At 34.8% G+C, this 20,658-nt stretch overlaps 1 long non-coding RNA gene across 4 annotated transcripts in view; it reads right to left on the bottom strand.

Moving 5' to 3' along the window:
- Positions 1 to 529: 529 nt before the first annotated feature.
- Positions 530 to 20,658, bottom strand: part of LOC140848403 (uncharacterized) — a 186,181-nt gene continuing 166,052 nt past the window's right edge. For 3 of the 4 annotated variants that reach the window (XR_012129224.1, XR_012129221.1, XR_012129223.1), the window contains exons 4-5: positions 5,136 to 5,332; positions 530 to 893 (exon numbers count right to left, since the gene is read on the bottom strand). This is a non-coding gene — a long non-coding RNA (uncharacterized lncRNA). The remainder of the gene's footprint in view (positions 894 to 5,135; positions 5,333 to 20,658) is intronic. The other variant, XR_012129222.1, reaches the window with a different exon arrangement.

Below are 20,658 nucleotides of genomic sequence, written 5' to 3' on the forward strand. Positions count from 1 at the left end.
TCTCCTGTATTTTCCTTTTCAACGCTATGTCTTACACATAATTGGCACTAAATAAGAGTTTGTTGAAAGCATGAACCAGTGACCCACTACAACTAAGGCTACTATAAATTATTGAATAATGTAAACACACATATCATCTTAATGAAAAGAAAACACTTTACTCCCTATGAGGAAATCCTGCTTTTTAACCAACAGCTAAGTCCACTTCCTGCTCATGTGCCTCCTGAAGGGCTTGAGAGTCTCCAAGCAAAATGAATTCTAGAATTTCATCTCTGGCTTATCTCCAAAATAGCTCGTCCTTGCTCTCACTTCTTGGATATTGAAACTGCCCTAAGTAGTGACAAGAGAATTCAGAATTATGGAAACTTGTAAATGATGGATTTAAGTTGGTGCTTTAGACTGCAAAACTAGCAAAGAAACTGTCCACTTGTGCCCTTTATTGATTTACTCATTCCCAGAAGTGAGAGTCCTAGAGGGGCTAGAGATGACCTAGAGCTGGGTCAGCATAAAAACTGGGAAGATAATAAAGGATATTCATATGGACTCAGTATGAGATGATATTAAGGAATTATTTTTCAATTCTGCCTGATTGAGTAATGGCATGTTTGTTATGAAATATAAAAGCCTTTTCAGTCAGAGATGCATGCTGCAAAATGACATGATTTCTGGGATTTGCTCTGAAATACTCATGAGAAAAGAGGAATGGAGAACAATAACAAGATTGGGAAAATGTTGATAATTATTTAATTGATTGATTAGTATATAGAAGCTCATTATACTAGTCTCTGTATTTTTGTGTGTTAAAACATTTCTACACTAAAAGTTCTAAAAGAAAATAGTCTTTAAAGGCAATAGTTATCCCCATGTAGCTGATCTCCAAACAAGATGTTTGCCTGAAATGACAAAAAAGGGGAGAAAGGGAATTTTATTATCTAGATCACCAGTCTGTGCCATTTGATTTAATCCAGGCTACCCCAGGTCACTGCTGTGTTATATCTCTGGTAAGTAACTCAGAAACCTATATATGTGCAGCATAACCTAAAAAAGATATCTATAGTTTTAACCTCAAACACATTAAAGTTATTGACATTGTGTCCTTGATCAAGACTTCAGACTTATTTCAGTAGACAATTTCTTTGGTGTGTGTTTGTTGTTCCTTGAACTCACAGTCATGTTTTTCAAAAAATCAGCTATACTGAAAAAAGGAAGGAGGAGAAGGAGGTAAAGGAGGATCAGAAGTAGTCTACAGGTTAATAAATTTCCTGGCAGGATATCCTAGTAATAATCTAGGTAAGCACTTAATTTGCCAGCATATCTGGCCCTAATTTAAATTTAGCAGTGAACCACTTATCAAATACAGTGTCTTTTACATAAGTTAATTAACAACCCTCCACCTTTTGTGGAGGCAAAAGATCAGAGAAATTCAGAATTTTTCTCCTTAGCTTTAATCAAAATAGTCCCAAATTTCTTTTCATTGAGTGATCTATAGCAGCAAAAGATTTTTCATGTTAAATGTTGCTTGTTGCCTTTTGCAAATATAACCAAGGACTGGAATCCTCAGAAACTTGAGGGACGTTTATTTTATTTCCTTTTTTTCCTATTTATTTTTACTTTCTATTATATAAAAACTGTACATTTTTGGTCCCAACTTCACCAAGTATCAAATGGTAAGAGAGTGGAAGTAAGTTTATTAATTTGCTTAATGAAACTGGTTTGGCAACTTCAGAAAAAGGAATATTGCAGTTACATATTTTAAAAACCTTAGTAGGGCCTTTTATCATCTGCTACTTGCATAGAAAGAATTTTACAGAGTTTGGTAGCTTAATAATGCTTCAGCAGATCAAGGCTTTAAAAAGTAGAATTAACTAAGCTAAGTTTGAAGAAGCTAACAAAAACCTTGAAACTGGCAGCAGCCTACATTTTCACATTCCCCTGTACATTAGGCTATTGTAGACATCCAAATCCTTCAGAAAAAATCAACTAATTCACCATTTCCTAAATATATTTACAGAACTGAGATATTTTTAATGTTTACCTGAAAAAAAGGACTTCATGGTTAAAGAAGTTAGAGAAATCTGGGTCAAAGTTCAAGTATCTCTTTACTTCAGGACTTCCTAGACTCTTAAATATGGTAATAAGTATTATGAATGTTCAAGAAGAGAAATGTCGTAAGACCAGTATAATATCAAAAATCATCTTGTAGAACTAGTATTTCCAAAATATATTGATGATGATCTGAAAATACACCCAGGTACATACACACAGATATGAACATTCTAGAAGATACAAGTGAGCCATTTTTTCCTCTGGTATGAATAAGTACAGAGGCAACTAAAACTGTGTTCCAGCAAGGCAAGGAATATCTCCCATTCATTCAAAGAAACAAGAGAGACCCATTTTTCCAGCAGTCCTTCAGACTGTAGATTCTGAGCGGCAACTTCCTTCCTGCTCTAAAAACAGCAAATCCAGGAACAAGGAAACTGATTAGAGAAGGAGATGTCCTCCTTGTTGCTTTTAGGCAATGAACACTCAACACTGTGGCAAAGAAGCAGGCTTCCTATAATCCCTAGGAAACTTACTAAGATGTGGTTTCGACATTCTGTAAAACCTGGAAAGAAATCAGTGAGTAGATAAATTACTTTTTCTTTTCTTTTCTTTCCTCAAATAGAGTAAAGTGAACCTTCCATAGCTATCTCAAAGCTCATGGCTTTCTACTCCAAAAGGATTTAGTAAGTTTATACTGCTTGATGTGGTGAATTTAATCATTTTAGCTGTCTTGATATAACAATCAAACAATTCCACTCCAAGGATCACAATTCGATTTCGATAACAACAACCATAATAATTAAGGTCATGACTAGAGCTGACATCTGAACTAAGCGGCCTTCAATTCCAATCACTTTGTCCATTGGGACCTTCAGCACAGATATTACACAAGTAGTGAAACACAGGTTCAGTATCATAGACCCATTTATTCATGTTCTACTTCTAGTCACAACTGCCATTTCCTTTTCTATTATTAGTTGGAAGGGAAAACTAAAGCATGTTAGCCTGAATTGTTTATATCCTTGGTAAAAGCTACTAGGAGCTCATTTCTTCTTGCTAGTCCTGAAGAAAAAGGAAGTAAATCCAAATTGCTATTACAAACAGAGCAGACACTATCCCATAAAGCCAATAAATTGCCATGTTGTAATTCATAGTAGAATCGGGAAACAGCGTGATACAGAAAAGCTGCAAATCTCTGGGTGCTAGAATCTCAAGTGATATTCACCAACCTTTTTGTATTTTTCTGTGTTGCTTTAATTTTTACAAGAAACAACAGAGACACACTAAATATGAAAAATGCATTCATGAAAAATGATCTGTGGTCCTTTTCAACTAAGATTTAAAGGTAAGACAGAATTGACATTACTGTGGCTTCCAAACTCATGTGAAGTAGGAAAAAGAGGAATTTATGAAGATGAACTTGTTGAATTTCACTGACAAATGTAAATGTAAAATGATCTATACATTTTTTGAGGTTTTCATTGAATATGTAGGATAAAAAAAATCTAAAAAAACCCAAATAAACTAGAGTGCACAGAATACAGATAATCAACAAACTTCATTATGCACTAACTGAAGACAAGACTGTGGCCCAAATGGAGTCACTTATGCTAAATTCCAAGATACCAAACTGAGATTTAATTACAGTTTTGGCCTCTCCCAGGAATGGAATCTTAAACTAGTCAATCAGAAATTATCCAGCTAGCACTGGTGAGGTGATCTGCCTGAGAGACTCCTGCCATCCTCTAAAGAGAGTGAACTTGCCACAACTAACCCACTTCTTGTTAGTATAACTTTCTTGTTCCCTCTCCCTTCTTCCTTTAAAAACCTTTCATTTTGTATAGCTCCTCAGGAGCTCTTTTCTATTGGCTACGTGGGATGTTACTGTCTGATTCAGGAATGGTTGAATGAAGCCAGTAAGATCTGTAAAATGTACTCTGTTTAATTTTGTTGTTTAATAGCACCAAGATAGAGTTTTCCACATATAACCTGCAGAGTGCAAAATAAATGGTAAGACACTAAAAAGAAAAAAAGGGATAACTGAAGGAAAGTGGTGGAAAAAGGATAAATAATATTAAACTACATGTTAATTCAATTACACATTCTTTTGATACAGATTTTAACATAATCTGTACTAAATAAACAAGGACTGTGTGCAAGAGGTCTAGTTGGATTAAGTTCTCATGGATGTAAGAATAAAATATGACCACCCAAAGAAGCAGCCTGGGCAAAGAGATCAGGTACAAAGCATGCTGCCTTCCTAATAGCATGGCCAGAGTCAGGGATTCAGTATTCTACCAAAAAATAAATGGAAAATCCTTGCATCTACATCTCCCATCAAAATCTTTCCATTGTTTTCTTCTATGCTACTCCTTTTCACTTCTCCACATTTATTTTATTCCCATGTTCATATTTCTGTGGTATCTGTGGAATTCTGGTACAAAGGATTCACTTGAACTAGCTTTGTATTTGACATGTAACAAGTTCTGTGGAAAATCACTAGGAGACTATCATGGTTTCAACATTGGCCTACTTCCATAGATAATCTGATGAGAACTTAATTTTTTCTACTTATTGAAGTAGCTTGGGTTTCATTCCATATATGGAGAACAAGCTTTTCTGTCTCTATTCAATTAAACAAATGTCTGTCTTTTGGCAAGGAAATACAAAAAGCATTAATCATTTCCAGTTCATTCATATCAGGATGTTTACTACTAAAAGTCAAAGATTCAATTCATATTTTTTTATTATGACCTCCAGGTGTTTTTCTCAGTGTGGATGATTCTAGAAAACTCAGTATAGGTTATTTGTAGATATACTGCTTATAAGAGTAGCATGTGGGCTACTCTTGACAATGCTTGCAGATAACCTGCCGTCTGCATCCACCTGCCATGACTAGAGGCTTGCACTTGTTATAATAAGTCAAGTTTGACGGTGGTCTTTGAAACTTCTGGCTGCTTTTGCCTCCCTCCCTAATCTCCATCCTCTGAATATACTAGATTGTTGTCAGGGTTGGTTCTTATCTCTGGCCAGATTGAAATCCAACCTTGTTCCTCATCCACTAGGATTGCACCGAACTTTTTGCTTACCTGGGCTTCATGAGCTCAGATGTGACTCTCAGTTCTTGTTCCAGTAGCTGCTACAGCTGGCTGGGCAACCACTGGCACGTAATTCCCTCCCAGACTCTGTTTCAGCCATAGTATAAGTTGAGTTGAGACTGGTACCCAGACTATTCTGGAATGATCCAAGTAGAGGCTGGATTGTGATGCATGGAGAAGAGGCAAAACTGAAAAATAAGAGAAAACATGAAAATCCATGAGTCAGTATGTCTTTAAACATCTTGTCATTTTGTCTTTAATAGAAGACAAAGGCCCATGCTTGTGAAGAGCTGAACTGGTCAGAGTGACTTTCTGTAAATATACCTACCTGTCTACCCCAGCATCAAGCTGGGACAGAATTTTCCCATCTGAGATTGCAGGTGTTAGCTGGGTATGCCTTTTTCCTAGCCAGTTCTGACCACTAGTCAAGAATCTTTACAGGTACTATGATATTTGAAATTACTCATTAGAATTTCTGAATTGCAGATTCTATCTTTAGGAGGTTCACTCAGTTTTTATTAAAAATTTTTAAAGTAATATTAGTTTCAGGTATACAGCACAGTGATTCAACAATTATATACACTGCTAAATGCTTGCCATGATAAGTGTAGGTACCATCTGTAAACATACAAAGATATTACAATATTATTGACTATATTCCCTGTGCTAGACTCTCATCTCCATGACTCATTTATTTTATAACTGGAAGCTTGAACTCCTTTATCCCTTCACCTCTACCATATTTGAGTGTGTTTATCCACACATCTTTGGACTATGTCAAAGAATTTCCAGATTAGTTGATAAGGTTTGTTGGTGAATGTAAAATATATAGCTTGCATTTAGAATGAATAATTTTAACCACCACAAACAATAAAAAATTGTTTAATTCACAAGAAGAGAAAATCTCTGTGTAAGGATCTCAGGAATATGGGGCTTTGCTCATGGAGGCATAACCAGTTGTTTCCATTGTCTTTGTCCCTTGCAGAGAATGCCCGATGTACTGTATCCCATAGATCAGTTCTAGTTTATATATAGCCATAGACACTTGGCATTGTCAAAAATCAGAGCTTGAGGAGTCCTCTGAATTTCCTTTTGATCACACCCTTAGTTACTTATTATTCTTTTCCATAGCCTGCTCCTTTGCCTCCAAACTAGGACCCTTTCCCCTGAGAACCTAGCACTGACTGCCCCACATAGTGGATGGAGCCCTGGAGGGTATTTGGAGACCGGAGCCTTGGCATAAAGTATTGCTATACTCAGAATAAACACTGACAGCAATGAGGTAACTCCAATGGACTTAATGTCTTATTTCTTAAAAGAAAATAATCTGCTTAAAGCATTAAAAAGATCTTTATGAGCATTATTTCTTATATAGAATCAGTGACTATAACTGAGAGGAAATAATCAATTATGATCAAATCCAAGAAGTAATGGTAGGCATGTATTATTCTACAACAAATGTTCATATTCAGTAGAAAATACAAAAACAAAGGAAATCTCCTCCAAAGTTTTTGGGTATTTAGTTTTTAACTACGCTTTTCTGTATCACGCTGTTTCCCGATTCTACTATGAATTACAACATGGCAATTTATTGGCTTATGGGATAGTGTCTGCTCTGTTTGTGATAGCAATTTGCATTTACTTCCTTTTTCTTCAGGACTAGCAAGAAGAAATGAGCTCCTAGTAGCTTTTACAAGGATATAAACAATTCAGGCTAACATGCTTTAGTTTTCCCTTCCAACTAATAATAGAAAAGGAAATGGCAGTTGTGACTAGAAGTAGAACATGAATAAATGGGTCTATGATATTGAACCTGTGTTTCACTACTTGTGTAATATCTGTGCTGATGGTCCCAATGGACAAAGTGATTGGAATTGAAGGCCGCTTAGTTCAGATGTCAGCTCTAGTCATGACCTTAATTATTATGGTTGTTGTTATCGAAATCGAATTGTGATCCTTGGAGTGGAATTGTTTGATTGTTATATCAAGACAGCTAAAATGATTAAATTCACCACATCAGCATTTTGCTGAACATACACACCAACGGATCTCTGTGCCTATAGACACACATGGAAATGAATATACACCTTACATGAAGGGGATCTATCTACTCAGGCTTTTTGAACCTATATTTTTTTTCACTCAACCATATTTTAGGCATAATTCCATGTCTACAAATATATAACTTCTTGTAGTCTGCAAGACTGAGTGTGATCTGGCCCTGCCTACCCCTCGTAGCTCATCAGTAACTTCTCTCCCTGTACTCATCTACTTCAACTGGCTGCCTTGTTATTCTCCAAGTGCACAAAGCTTCTTCCTACCTGGGTCCTTCATGTTTCTGTTCCCATGTTCTTGCAATACTTTTCCTCCAGTTATTTCTCTGACAAGCCACCTCATGTTTTTCATGTCTCATCTCTAATACCCCCTCTCAGAGAGGTCTTCCATGACTCTGTCTTCAGGGGTCACCCAGCCACTCTGAATCTCATCACCCTGAGCTTTTTTCATTATAATTGTATCTCTGCCCAAAATTAACTTGTTAATTTGTCAAAAGACTAGGACAATTTTTAATGGATCCTTTAAACTGCAGTTAGGAGATTGACAAACTGACCAACTTGCTGTACTTCAAGCATCTAACTTTCATGCACTTTCAATCCTAAAAGAAGAAAAATAATGAAGAACAAAGGAAAAAATTTGAATAAATAATGGCTGGAGAACTTCCTAAATTTGGGAAAGGACATAAACTTACAGATTCAAACTCAGTGAATCTCAAAGCAGGATAAACTAAATGAAATTTATGCTCAGACATATCATTAAACTTCTGAAAAATAAAACGAAAGAAAATTTCTTGGAGACAGGCCAAGAAAAACAATACATTACATAGAGAGCAACAACAGTTTGAAGGTCTATAAATTTCTCATGAGAATGCATGGATGCCTGAAAGGCATAATTTTTTTAATATGCTGAAATAAAAGAACTGCTATCTCAGAGTTCTACATACACTGAAAATATCCTTCAGAAATGAAGAAGAAATTAAGACATTATCATATGAAGAAAAACTAAAAGAGTTTGCCAAACCAAATTTACTCTGAACAAAATGGTAAAGGAAGATCTGAAGAAAGAAGGAAAATTATCTCAAAGGGAAATTTGAAACTTTGGAAGTGAAAGAGGTCACCAGAAATGGTAACAATCTGAATCAATATGAGACAATTTTTCTGCCATGTTCTTTAAATATTTATGGTGGATGAAAACAAAAATGTTAACATTGTACCATGCTGTCTGAATTTGTGTCAATATAATGCATACGAAAATTACAACATTAAGAGATCCATAGGGTAGTAAGACATCTATACCATGTGAAGTGATAAAACATTCTAAATAGACTGTGAAAAGTTATGCGTAAATATATATCTCTAGAATAACCATTAAAATACACACACAAACATGCACATAGAAGTAGAGTAAAAAACTCCATAGATAAATTAAAAGGGAATATTTAAAATATGTAAATATCATAAAAGAATATTGAAAAGTAGGAACAAAAATCAGAGGAAATAACAGAAAATAATAAAACACTAGACCTGTTTTAAATATGTATAAATCCAAACATGTAAATAATTACATTAAAAGTAAATGCTTTAAATACACAATTTAAATGGAGATTTCAGAATGTACCAAAAAAAATGATGCAACTATATGTGACAATAAGCAAATCAATAGTATTGTTAAATTAGAAGTAAGAAATAGAAAAGATGTAGTTTGCAAATACTACTCAAAACAAAGGAGTGGCTACTAATATCAGAAAAGAGAAAGCTTAGAGCAAGGAAAAATTGTCAAGGATAGAGAGAGACATGATTAAAGGGTTAGTTGACCAAGAAGACAGCAATCCTAAACATGTATTAACCAACAAAAGGGCCTCAAAATGCATGAGAAAAAAAACTGATGGAATTTTTTTTTAGTCTCCATTTGTAGTTGAAAAGGTCAACACTCTCATTCAGTAATTAATAGAACAAGTAGATTTTAGAAGAACAGAATGATACTATTAACTAACTGAGCTAATTAACACTTGAGAAATTTCACCAAATGACAGAATACACATTCTGATCAAGTACAAATGAAACATATTTCAAACATATTCCAAGACCACATCGTAGGTCAAACAAACCTGAACACATTTTTTTAATGAAACCATATAAAATATGTTCTCTGATCATAATGGGGTTAAATTACAATTCGATAACAAGAAGATAACTATAAAATCTCCAAAAACATGGCAACTGAACAATGTATGGATCAAAGAGGGAAATTGGAAAAGATTTTGAACTGAATGAAAATGAAAATTCAACATGCTAAAATTTATGAGATGCAGTCAAAGCACTTTTAAAAGGATATTTATAGCATTCAAAATTTATATTAGAAAAGAGGAAATTTCTCAAATCAACAATTTAAAAATCAACCTTAAAGTAGAAAGAAAGGCCAAAATACACACAAAGCAAGTAACAGGAAGTAAATAATAAAGATAAGAACAGCAACTGATGAAAAGGAAAACAGAAAAGTAATACAGACAATCAACAAAACCAAAACTGGTTCTTTGCAAACAATGATAAAATCAATAAACCTTTAACCAGAACAAATGAACAATATCAGGTACAAAATAAGTGATATCCCTACAGACTGCAGACACCAAAAGGATAATAAGGGACTATTCAAAATAACTCTCTATACATAAATTTGACAACTTAAACTACACCAATTTCTCAAAAAACAAACCACCACAACTCACCTAATATGAAATACATAATTTGAATGACTTTATGTCTACTAATTTAATTCATAGTTTATAAACCTTCCTAAAATGAATACTCCAGACCCTGATTATTTCACTGGTGAATTCTACCAGAGATTTAAAGAAATAATATCAATTCTATAAGTGTTTTCCAAAAAACAGGAAGTAATACTTCCCAACTCATTCTACAAGGTCATACTTACCCTGACACCAAAACCAGAAAAAGACAGTACAAGAAAATTATAAACCAATATACCTAATGAACATAAACACAAAAATCCTTAACACAACATTAGCATGTTAAATCTAAGAATATATAGTAAGACTATGAACTATCAAGTACAGTTCATCCCAAGAATGTAAGGTGGAGTCACTGTTTCAAACTTCATCCATGTACTCCATCATACTAACAAGTTAAAGAAGAAAACCACATGATCATATCAATTAACACAGGAAAAGCATTCAACAAAATTCAAATGTCTTTCATGATTAAAAACAGCAAACTAGGAATATAGGGAAACTTGCTTAACTTTATAGGATGCTCCTATGAAAGTCTTACATCGCACTCAATGGTAAAAGATTGAATGTTTTTCCTCTAAGATCAGGTTCAAGGCAAAAGTTTTCCATTCTCACCACTCCTATCAGCTCTGTACTGATTGTTTTAGCCAGTGCAATAGACAAGAAAAAGGAATGAAGACATAAAGTTTAGAAACAGAAACACACTGCTCCTGCTTGCAAATGAAATGATCGTCTACAGGGAAAATTGGAAGGAATTTTTTTAATAGGTGGGATAGGGAGACTCCTGGATCTTAAAAGTTAATTTAGCAAGATCTATCTCAAGATACAAAGTCAACATTCAAATATTAATAGAATTTCTATATGGCATTGATGAACAATTGAACACTAAAATTTTTTTAAATGCCAAATACAACAGCACCAATGAATAAACAAAACTGAAAAAAAAAACAGTTAGGTAAAGTTTTTAAAAAAACATGTGCAGCATCTGTATATGGAAAACTGCAGAACACTGATAACAAAATGAAGGAAGTGTTAAGTAAATGGAGATATGTTACAAATACTACTCAGCAATGAAAAAAACCATGCAACAACATGGATGAATTTTTAAAACATTATGTTGAAAGAAGACATAAAGGAGCACATTCTTTATAATGTCATCTATAAGAAGCAAAATCAATCTATTTCTTAGAACATGGAGAGTTGCCTATGGAGAGTGGTAATTACTGAGGAGGCATATGGAACTTCCAGGGGTGATGGAAATGTTCTAGATCATGATCTGTGTGGTAGTTACACAAATGTATTCACTCATCAAAATTCATTCAATTTTACACTTAGGATTTGTGAATTATACCACAAATAAACTTTACCTTAAGGATTATTTAGAAATCTGTTCCTGCTTCTAGAAATCTTGGCATCCAGACTCTAAACTCTCTGTTATAAACATATCTAAGTCCTCTGCATAATTTATTATCAAACATTCCAAGAAGAGTGTATTCTCATTCCTTAATAACCTACATTATTTGTCCTAAGAAACTGAATACTCTGAAAATAGTTTCTGAGGCCACTCTTCCCATTGAGAGACTATGTTTAACTAGTTATGTAACTAAACACAGATTTTTCTGTTTTTTAAAGGGTGGGCTCTGGGATTAACCTGAGACTCTTCTAACTTTATAGATTTTCTGAAGTAGTTCCTCAATAAAATTTCAAAGAAGTCTGGCAAGGAACTTCCCATGAAAGAGGCCGGAAGAGATAGAAAGAACAGAAGTGATATTTGGACAATTAGTTCTTAGAGTCTGAAAATGGACAGAAACCCCCAGGACTCTGTGAAGCTCCTGGTGAACCTGTGCAGATAGTGCAAGAGTGATGCACAGCCTATGGTGACAGCTGATAAAATTGGATAGAATTAAGTTTTATTTTTACTTCAGAGTGTTTTGTCTTCACCTCTCTTTTCCACCTAGGTCACTTACAATAAAATAAAAGTCATATAATGTAAATAAAATTAATTAAAGTGCTCTTATTAAAAGAATGAACACTGGGTTTCCAATGCTAAGGAAATCAGCCCTTCCATGTTAAAACAGCCTTACATATTGACACCTACTTGTAGTAAGAGAAAGAAAATTTTGGCAAAATGCTAGATTCTTTTGTTTGACTGTTTATATAACAAGTCCCCTTTCAAATGTATGTTATCTTCATCCCTTTCAAAAAGCGTTTTTGAAGTTTGCTAGCTTATATCCACAGGTCCACTTCCCAACCTCTTTCATGATGAGTACTACCAGCTCTTAGGTCTTTTCCCTATTTAAATGTCACAAGACAGGATCCTCCACAGACTTCAAAGCCATTTCCAGAGAGTCCTAGGTCATAACTTATACATAAATAAAATCTTTAATTCTGATGCACATGCTTTTTGTTGGCAAGAATTTGTGAAAAATAAGTAAAGGAATAAATTTCACATTTGGCTTGCCATAGTACAGGACAGAAACACCAGCTACAGGATAGCAAGATGATTTAGGTTCCAAGCCAATTAATTACTTTAAAGGAAATAGCATTTTAGAGTCATGGGTGACCACAGGAAAGTAAGGACTCTAAAAACATGCAGAAATCTTGAGGCAGGGGATTTTCACATGGCATGAAATGAGGAGCTGACAAAATTCTACTTTCAGGGTAATCTGGCATGAGAATGACATGCAAGATATCCCCACATTAAGACTGTCTTCCAAAGATTATGAAGGGAATCCTGTCTCCTCCTGAGCAAAATAACAAAACATTGTTCCGGCTTAGGCTGTGCTTAATAAAGAGATTATTTTCATTCCCGTGTAGGTTACATCTCCCTAACAGCCACTGAGTGATTTAGGCAAAATTTCTGGTGCCAGTTAATTAATACTTTCTGAACACCTCAGCCTTGATTTAAAAAAACAAGCAATCAAAAAATACTTTCATTATGCATCTCAGTGAGACCAGGAAGGAAAATTCTATTTCTGTGCCAATATGTCCAACTGACATTAAAAGAGAGGCTGTTGGTTTTGTTTGTATGATTGATCAACTGTTCCAAAGTGTGGTGACACTCCTAAGGTCAGCAGGAGGAATGTCCTTTGGCTCCACCCTCGTTGAGGTTCAGTGAATGTGACTGTGGCGCTTGTAAGTGCTTCAATCTAGGATCGGTGAAGAAAAACAATCATTATTCTTAAAGAAAAAGTTATAGCAAAGCTTGCAACTACACGTTTGAAAAAGTAATTATAGCCTTTCTTCAATATTAAGCAAAGAATCCCATTTCTGACAATTCTGAGTCAACATTCTCCTTTCCTTCATTGAGCTGTGTTCATGTGAGTAAAATAAGGTCATGACAGACATGACAAATCTAATCAATATGGCTTACTATGGTCAGGCTGTTTAATTTCTGCAAATATTTTATTATACAAATTAATTCGCTAAATATCATAATATGTAGTCTGTAAACTACTTGTTGCCAGAAAATACAAAGTAATACCATAAAAAAGTGTGAATTGAGTAGTATGTATCTTTGCCTCACCCATGTTACCTTTCTGTAACTCCCCCACTCCATCCTTCCTGTGGACTGCCCTAGCCAATACAGGGGCCACTAGCTATGTTGTAGCTATTTAAATTTGAATTTTGATTTAAACACAATTTAAAATTTAGTTCCTGGGGTTGGCTGTAACAGCCATGCTTCAACTGCTCAATAATCACTAATAGCTGATGCGGTGAATAGTACCGACACAGAACATTTTCATCACTGCAAGATCTGATGCACAGTGCTGGTCTAGACTCAGAGATTTTGCTGTCCCCTGTCAGGCCAGGATTCTCCCTATCAGATGGCCCCCCAAGTTCTCCCTTCCTCCACTGTGTTTCTTCCTTACACTTCCTTACTCTCACAGCTTCCCTGAGCCCTCTTAGGGTACGCCATAGGAAGTACTATTTTATAATGTCTTCCTTGAGGACCTTCCTCTCAACTTGAATAACTTGATAAACTAATCTGTGCTTAGGCAATCTGAGAGGGCATGGAGGTGGTGTGCTCTTTCTCCAAAGCAACACATTTGTATTTTAGCAGAAAGCTTCTGGAGAGATCACACAGTTACACAAAGGGTTGACTTTTAAAAGTGGTGGCATTAAACACCACGGTAGTCTGGAAACTTTAAGGAACCGACCTCAAAATGCAAGAGCCTTTAGAGCACTTTTCAAAGCACATTACCTTCTTGGTCTCTTCACCCACACTGGCCTGGGGTCACTACATTGTTTTTTCTCCTACAAGTGCTGGGTTATCCCTAAGGGTTATGACGAAGAAGGTAACATTATGCATCTGACAGGGAATAGGAAAAATAGGTCAAAAGAAGTATGTTTTTCCTGTAACTATGAAAGTTGTTAGAGTTCAGGGTGGGGTTTTGGTATACTAATCCATTTATTCTTTGTCCCTTCTGGGCTCCTTGCCAAGGCATCACATAAAGAGCAATTCATAGCAAAATAGATAATATAAGGTTCTCAGCAATAGCTTGGCAAGTGTTTCCTTTCCCTCCAACATAAAGCTTTCATAAAGACTGAACCGGCAAATGCAGCTTAAGCCAGGAGACATATTTTAAAAGACTTCTCACCCCCTAAACAAGAGATAATCAGGCATGCAAACACACTCTACAGATCCATTTACTGGATCAGAGGCAAGAAACAGGCAGTTGTGCCCAGGACAGCTCTTCCTTGTCTGCCTACCACAAACTGCAAGAAATCAAGAGAAATCCTACCTCTTCAGAAGGCCCTTGTCCTCAGTATGCTCAAGGAAAAAAGGTGAAAGAGGAAAAGAGGATAGCGAAGCCTGCCGAAAGGTTGTTGTGTGCCACACACATGTCCCACATTCTGGATTCAGCTGATTCCTTTCCCGTGATATTGTTTACCTTGATCTTATATATGTAGAAATTTTAAAATAACTGAACTAAATTGCATCTTCACAAGAAAAATAATATCAGTGGCACCTCTCCAGTGTTTTGGTTGTTTATTTTGGGTTTTTAGAGATTTGTTTCATTGTTGTTCATCAAAGTATTGATGCACAGAACTTTGATAGTGAAGTAGTGCTAAAAGGTTTATAACAAATGAGCAGTTCCCTGGTCTCCTCCTATCCCTCCCCAGAGGTTCCCACTTTCATCTCTTTTTAGCTATTTCTTCTAGTAGCTAATTGAATATGTCTAAATACCATTTTTACACTAACATCTCTTTAAAATCATTTCATTATGGAAACTGTCAAGCACATACAAAAGTTAGAGAGTAACATGATTAACCCATCCCAGACACCCATCACTTAATTTGTTATTATCGACACATAACCAATACATTTCACCTATATACCTAACCCATTTATTCATCCACACACCCCAACTGTATTCTTAAAAACATATACAAGTTATATCATTTTAACCATAATAAATTAATACATATCACTCAACGTATATCAATAAAGAAGAGGTACCTTTAAAAAACATAATCATAATACCATATAACACACATTATCACATTGTTTAATAACAATTATTCCTAAATATTACCAAATATCTAGTTATTGATATTTTTCTTTGTCTCAATTATTTTCTATGATTGGTCTATATAATTCAAACTGTAAGACAACAAGGTGATTTTTTTTCTTTTCCTCATGAATATTAAGTCTGTTTTTAAAATCTTTGACAGCACTCTGGGTGATTTTGTCCAGGGACATCTTTGGTGGTCACAACTTGGAGAAAAAGATACAGAGTTCAAATGGCATCTAATGGGTAGAGGCCAGTGATACCACTAAAAACCCTACAGTTCACAGGCACAGTCCCAACAGCAAAGACTTATCCAGCCAAAGTGCAGTTGTCACTTATCCAGCCCAAGTCTGATTTTATCAATAGTGACAAGATTGAGAAACCCTGATCTATACTATATTGGATAGTATTCCATCCCACGTACCTTATTATCTTTTAGGAAAAAGATATTTAACCCCTTGAGTTAATCCTACATTTAACTCCACTTCCTGGAATTTGCTGATTGCCTCCCCATTTTGTCTTATACATGTTCTCATTCACTATATTTTTTTGTAAATTAAAAATGAAGAGGAACACTTTAAAACATTAAACCAATAGAAACCTTAAACATTAAAACCTCTATGTGAAAATGTGAATCAGGCAGCTGAATCACAGGTGATCATTTACTTTTTGTTTTGTTTTGCCCATTCCTCTGATTTTTGCAGAATGCAGACACTGAGACTTAGAAAAGTAACATGACTTGGCAAAGTTTACAATAAATTGTTTGAATCTTTGCCTCTTTGAAATCCAAGATACAGTTCTATTTTTTTTGAGGCTTAATCTGATTAAGGTTTGCTTTTTTTGGCTAGACTATTTCCTATGTGGTGAAGTGTATTTGCGTCAGAAGGCATGTTACATCTGATGGTCTCTTTTACTAGTAGCAGTGATGGTATTCACCTAAAGACATTCTTTCATTAGGACATCTCCCACATATTTTAAATGGTTTATGTCTTCTTATTAAAATATTCCTTAATGAAAATATCTTTGCTTTATTGGAATATTAAAATAATCAATGTTCATTCACTATTAAAAAAATGTGGATATATAATATGTATAATATGATGTTTTTGTCATTTTCATTTTGTTTAATGTGTAGTAAAAAGTTGTCCATGTCTAGTACATGCATATCTACTTTTCTTAATGACTACACAGTAATTCAATAGACGACAATTCCTGCCTCCCCAAAAGTTGGCTATCCTTGACAGGAGAGAGAATATATAATATATTGTTTAAAGTTTCTTTGATGAGATAAATTGAGCATTTTAATATACTTATTGGCCATTTGTAACTCTTCTGTAAATTAGCTGCTAATATTCTCTGACCATTTGTCTATTGGGTTATCTCAATTTTTCTTACTGATTTATGGGGCCTTTTAAAAAACAGTTCTTCTCTCATTATTTATTTTTCTATTTTTTATAATGTTCTTTACCATTGAAGTGGAGTAAAGATGGTCACCAATTCCTTGATGTTTCTGCCATCACAAAGTGGACTCTATGCTCCCTCCTCTTAAAAATGGTTAGGCTCTATGATTGTTTGGGCCAATACAGTATGATAGAAATGAGACTGGGCCAGTTTATGGCCTAGTTCCTAAGAGACCAACAGCTTCCTCTGTCTGACCCTTGAAACACTTGCTCTTGAGACCCAAATGCCATGTTGTAAGGAAGCCCAAGCAGCCTTATGGACAAGCTCATGTGGAGAAGAACTGAGGCTCCCAGCAAGCAGTCCCAGCTGAACTCCAGCAGACAATCAACACCAACTTGTTAGCCAGACATGTGAGTTGACCATCTTGGAAATGAATCCTCAAGCCCCACATAAGCAACTCCTGTTGATGCCATCTGAGAACAGACAGGTAATCCTGCTAAACCCTACCCAATTACAGATCCACGAGCAAAAGTTTTGTTTTAAGCCAGTAAATTTCCATATACTAAATCTTTTTATATACTACACCTATTTTTATACTATTTTTGTCCTTTCACATATCTATACCTACCTATACTATTTCAATTATTACAGTTTTAAAACATTGTCCAACAGAACTTTCTGAGAAAATAGAAATGTTCTATGTCCATTCCATCCAATATGGTAGCAACAAGTTAGCAGCAACAGGTCACATAGGCTGTTGAACACTTGAAATATGATTCCTGTGAATAAGAAATGAAATTTTTATTTTATTCATTTTTAATGAATTTAACTAAAATTTTCATTGCTGTATGTGGTTAGTAGCTACCATATTAGTGCAGGTTTAAAGTGTTTTTAGTGTAGTGCAAGTCGCTCCTCACTATTCTTTCCAAGTTTTTTTATTAGTTGTCAACATTCTTCACGTGAAATTGATCATCAATTTGTTCCTGGCAGATTCCAATAGGAATATTATTCAATGTGCAGATTATTTGTGGAAAGAGTTGATATCTTCATCATTTTTCCTTCCAAAAAATGTTGTGTTACTTACTCGTGTATAATTTTATATCCTTTACTAATGTTTTATAATGTTCTTCATATAAGCAAGTCATATACAGTGTTTAAGTGTATTCCAAGGCATTTTCCAATTTTTCTTGCAATTGTAAATCCTGGATCTTTTTTGTACCAATTATATATGACTGAATAACAAACCACCCAGAATTTAGTGTTTTAAACAACACCATTTATTTGTTCAAAATTCTGTTAGTTGGCATTTGGGCTAAGCTCAATATGGGGTGAGGGTACTTCTTTTGGTCTCACCTGGGTCACTCATACAGCCATGGTCATCTGGTGGCTTTGCAGGACTGGACTGTCCAAGACAGTGTTATTCACATGGCTGCTAGCTGGTGCCAGTTGGTTACAATAGTGGGTATCAGCTGATTCAGCTCCTCTCTGCCCAGTGTGACCTTTTGTCCTCTACTAGAGACAGGGCTTTTCACAATATGGAGAAGTGTTCTAAAATAGCCAAAGTGAAAGCTGCAAGACCTCTCACTGAGACTCAAGGTTGTACTGACATCAGTTCCCTCACATCCTGTTGGGATTAAAGCCAATCCAAAACCAGCCCAGACTGATGGGCTGAGGAAAGTAATGCCACTGTTTGGTGGGAGCAGAAAAGGAATGGAACAAATATGTGCTTATTTTTAGCATACTATATTTTTTATTTCATTTGTAATTTGTTATTTCTGATATAAAGAATTTTTTTGTACATATTAATCTTGACATGCACCAATGAACTGAGTTTCTTTTTACCCTTCCTCTAAAATTTAAATGCATAGTCAGCTTTTCTGTGTATAAAATCATATCATTTGAAAGTAATGAGAGGTTTTTTAATCTATACTCATATTTCCTATTTTATTTTGATACTTATAGTATTGGCCATAATCTCCCAACTAGATTATCTTGAAAAAATTTTTATCCTATTCCAGACACTAGTAGGGATATCTTTAAGTTTTAAACAGCTGACATAATTTTTAATATCAGTTTCTAACAAGATTTTTAATTCTCTCTTTTCTCTCAGTCATGGGCAGGGTTCATAACATAATATGTTGTGCCATATTTCTGGATTAAATCTTACTTGGTCTTTGTGTATTATTTGTAGACAATTTTGTTATCATTAATTTATATACATTTTGTGTTGTTTTTCTATTTACAATTTTGCGTGAAATTAATTGTCTTATTTTGTGTGTCCTTTAACAGGCTTTTTAATCAGGCTAGCACTCCTATTTTATTGAAAAAAAATGGAAGTACAGAGACATTGCATTTGACAATAAGTTGGTGAACTACTTATACCTCTACGATTGAATCTTCTTTGGAAAGCTTTTAAAAGAGTCAAGGTAACCTTTAAATCAAACAGATGCACTCTTGCCTTCAAGTAAAGATTAACCTTCAAATTCCATCTTATTGCCCAGGGAAGTTTTGCTCCACAGATGAGCTATTTCAGCCAGTTTCAGATCAAGTTAACCTTAGTGAGATAGAGACCAAGTATAAAGTAATTCACCAGCCAAAACAACCCACATCAGATGGTTAACTAGAACTCCTATACTAAACCTTTTTATCATCATTCTATATCATAGGTCCATTAAATTAATACTCACTATTCCTTGAATTATTTTTCTTTCAGCTCAGCATCCAGTTCTAGTCACTGAATCTCTGAGGTAGTTGTTTGAAAGTTATTTGAGTCTTAATTCCTTCCTGCCAAAAAATCTTTGTAGACTATCGATCACCTTCACATTTAATGACACGAATGCACTCTACACAGAGAGAACCTTCCTTGTACTTCTTCACAGTGCCCTCCAAAACCATCATCTATATTCATTTTCTGTTTCTATGTCTATGTCAGAGTCTAATAATAACAGTTCTATTATACATCAGCTCTTTTGTCTGTTCCCTATGCATGGAGCTACATCAGCATTATGATTTATTTATAGTTCATGGGATTTTTAGTCTGAAGACTGGGTTCTAGTCTCTTTTCTTCTAGTAATCAACTGATTATGTTGTCACATTTAACTTCTTCCAATTGTAATCATAATGTCTACCTACCTATTTGACAAGTTACCACAAGAAACAGATTAAATAAAGTATGTGAACATTCTTTGCACTACGTAAAGCAAAATGCTAGTTATCATTCAGCAGGTAATAATTCAAAATAACAATAGCTGGCATTACTGAATGCTTATTAATATGTGAGGTTCTGTTCCAAGACCTTTACATGTACAATCTCATTTAAACCTTTCAATAAACAATGAGATGCATACTCTTATTAAGTGAAGACCTTCAGTATTAAAAACACTAATAATTTTATCAAGGAAACAGAAGTTATGGGATTTAAACCTAGGTCTATCTGATTTCAAAACTGAACTCTTAATCCTTGCTCTTCAAGAGCGAAGACCCCTTAAAATAATGCTACTTAATATAGTTGAAAATTATACTAAGATTCACAAACAACATACTAAAGACTAATGCTACTTAGTATGGTTGAAAACATACTGAGATTCACAAACAACTTAATTCTTGAATTCTCAGAGTCAGGCTGCATGAAGTAGAGATCTCCCATTTCCTTCATTTATGACCCTTTCTTACAGGTCTCTGAGCCTACACTGTTTGCCTCAGCAGAACTAGTACTCATTCTGCCTTATGATCAGGAATGCTGGCCTGTTTTTGATTTGTGCTGAAAAAAATTCAATAAAACATGTATAAATGTATG

Source organism: Manis javanica, chromosome 3, assembly GCF_040802235.1.
Source record: "Manis javanica isolate MJ-LG chromosome 3, MJ_LKY, whole genome shotgun sequence".
Lineage (NCBI taxonomy): Eukaryota > Metazoa > Chordata > Mammalia > Pholidota > Manidae > Manis > Manis javanica.